Below are 3,181 nucleotides of genomic sequence, written 5' to 3' on the forward strand. Positions count from 1 at the left end.
CAAGGCCGACACCTGCACAAAGGTCACTGTGTCCAAGAATGACCTTGGTCCACTCACATGATCATTTGAATTTTTCCCTATGGGTTTTTCTCTCTGCATTATGAATATGAACATGCACAGAGCCAGAGCAGTTATATGATCTGCACCTGTGAACCTACCCCTCACACTTTTCTATAAAACCAACAAGTATTCAGATAAGCAGGGCAGGGCTGGTCCTGACCTCTTAGACAGCCCACTCTCTCCTCAAGAGAATACTTTCTCCTTGCTAAATAAAACTGTCTTCTAGCCTTCTCATCTTGCTTCCAATTCCTTGTCCAGGTGCACTGGAGGAGGAGTGAGAAAAACCCCTCCCAGTAACATCTTTTTGGTGCCATGACTCGGATGCTTCCCTTGCACTTTTCCTACCTGGTCTCTGAATTCCAATATGGGTGACCTAGGCAGAAGCAGCTCTGCTCCCCTTTTTATTATTAATCTTTGCATCTCTTGACTGAATTACTTCCTTAAAGGAGACAAGAACTGAGGAAATCCAAAGCCCTCTACAATATCTTCAGATGTGCGTATGCCACTCCCCACTGTTTGGGTTGAGCAATCGATCAAATACCCTGCGCTGCATTCCTGCCTTTGTGCATGTTTCCCCTCATTGCTTTCATTATCTTTCCTTGTTATCACACCCTCTGTGCCCCTGTGTCTATTACAGAGCCTCATAATATGATTGCTGCTTTTGTTCGTTTATCAAAAGTAAACAATTCACTGATCTTCCCAAGGTCTTCACCCTTCCCAGACCACACAACCTATGGCCATCTATTGTCATTGAAATGATCCCTAACAATGAACTTTTCAGACAAATCTCAACCTCTTGCCTTTTTCCTCCATGTCTGGTGCCAACACTGGATTTGCCCTGGTGATTTCTTCCTAGGTAGTAGTTTCTGTCATTGGGTTTCTTCTTCTTCCCTGGTAGTCAACATCCTCCTAGCCATTTGGAAAATGCTCTTAGTCTTTTTCTTAAGTCCCTTCTTGACTTCTTACCCACTTCTGCAATCAAACTCGCATCTCAGGGTTGCTTCCCATATCTCTTCTCCAAGCTACACATGGACAAGACTTACTACTTCCATTTCTCTACCAACCCCAACTGCACCCCTACCTTATCTGCCACTAATTTTTCCATTGGTTGCCTAGACCAGGGAGCCAGACCTCACCCCTTACCTACCTTGGACCCCCTCATCCTTTTCTCTTACTTTCTATGTTATGACATTAGATGGGCAATGCCAAGGTAGGCCATCATAAAAAGTCCTTTTAAGTCAAAAGAAAACTTTACAGTCAATCAAAATCATACCACCTATTGCTTCCAGATGTGCAGGACATTAAAGCAGCACTTTTAATGGAGCATCTTCAAGATAAAATTGTTTCTCCTATAGAGGCACTTGCCAGAGATGTCATCCCTAGGGTTATCTTTGTCCCTCAGCCCCAGATCCTTTTGAGATGCTGCCCCTGGACCATGGGTGATTTCCCTTCAACCTACCATCCCCAGGTATCAGCCTGCAATCATTATCTTTAAGGAAGAAGTCCAGCAGACCTTCTCAGCCCCAGTGGGTCCACATGAAACCCTTAAAGGGACCTGATGGCTCTTCTGGGAGAATTCCCTAACACACTGGCATTAGCAGCCCCTGAAGCACTGGAGCCTCCTTTTTCCCAGAGGATCAGGGAATCTCCTCTGATTAGGCCTTGGATTAGGATTTCCAAACACTGCAAATCCCTAATCTCTGTATTTCTCTTATAGATGCGTGACCAGTTGTCTGCCACCCACCTACATCACTCCCCATTAGGCTGCATCCTTAAGAGTTGATCTGTCTTTGACCCCATTACCCTTAAAACAGATGATTTTCTTTTGCGATACCACCTGGCCCCAGTACAAATTAGGAGACCAAGAAGAATGGCCCTGTGCTGAGAGTGTCATTTATAATATGATCCTATAACTAGACCTATTTTGCAAACATCAAGGCAAATGGAGTGAAATCCCCTATGTCCAAGTCTTCTTCATACTAAGGGTCAAGAAAATCTTTGCAAAATTGTAAAGTAGTTTTGATTCTCTTGACTGTGGCCAGTCCTCCTCCCCAGCCTCTGAATATTGCCAGACCACCCAGTCCCAATTATCCTCCACCACAAGAAGGGCCTAAGAAGAACTCTTAGCCCTTGGCAGGTCTGTATTAGAAACTAGAAAATAATTTATTGACTACATTTTATCTACTCCAAGAAAATTCAATGAGTAGATGATATTTTGACAATTAAAAAAAAAAACAACTCTGCATATATCAAAGGCCAGGTACTGTACCTAAAATAACTCCTTCTCATAATCACCCTAATGTTCTATTTTTTTTCCCATGTGACAGATAGAAATAGTGACATTCAAAGAAGTCAAACAACGTGCCCACATCCCATAACCAGCGAGCGAAGCAACCGAATCTGCAGCTGAGGCCTGCATGACTAAAGCGCCTTTATTATCCCCGAGGTACCGGCGGTTCACAATGGCAGGTGAAATATTGGTGAAATAAATAGACCCACTCCACTGCAAATTTGCTGAAATACATCATTTTGTAACTAATTTCAGAGGTTTTTAAATCATTTCTAAAAACTGAAAAATATTACTCTTTCATTATAATCAAACACACGATGGAATTGCCACTTCCTGTGTTTTATGAAGGCCAGAACAAAAATGTAAAGAATAAAAAGTATGAGCGTCTCTTTGTTAGGCTTTTTGGAGTCCCCGTTAAAAAATTTCCTCCAATTTCTATTGCATTTTATATTTTCTGAAGTATAAAAATGGAATTTTAATAAATACTTTTTATGAATTTAAGAATGTCACCAATTAAAAGTCATAACTTAGAGCAGAAGAGCTGATTTGTAAAAAATTAAGACCTGTCTGAGTATTGGCATTACCCTAACTCTGCCTTTTTGACCTTCTGAAATTGTTTTAGTAGTAGTTATTGTTGTGCTACTTCTGGTAACAAAAATGATAGAGCCAGGGACAATTTTACTTTAACACATTTTTATTGTATATTTTACTACGTTTTTAATTACAAAGTTATTTTCAGAACACAAAGCATACACAACATGCCTTTCACAATGGACCCCCTCCTCTGAAAGGGCCCTTGGTGAAAACAACCTTTAAGAGGGAGGGACTCAC

At 41.3% G+C, this 3,181-nt stretch overlaps 1 long non-coding RNA gene across 2 annotated transcripts in view; it reads right to left on the minus strand.

Moving 5' to 3' along the window:
- The window catches only part of LOC140848547 (uncharacterized), a 41,815-nt gene that overhangs the window by 10,785 nt on the left and 27,849 nt on the right, over nt 1-3,181 (minus strand). The window lies entirely within an intron of this gene.

This window comes from Manis javanica, chromosome 3, assembly GCF_040802235.1.
Source record: "Manis javanica isolate MJ-LG chromosome 3, MJ_LKY, whole genome shotgun sequence".
Classification (NCBI taxonomy): domain Eukaryota; kingdom Metazoa; phylum Chordata; class Mammalia; order Pholidota; family Manidae; genus Manis; species Manis javanica.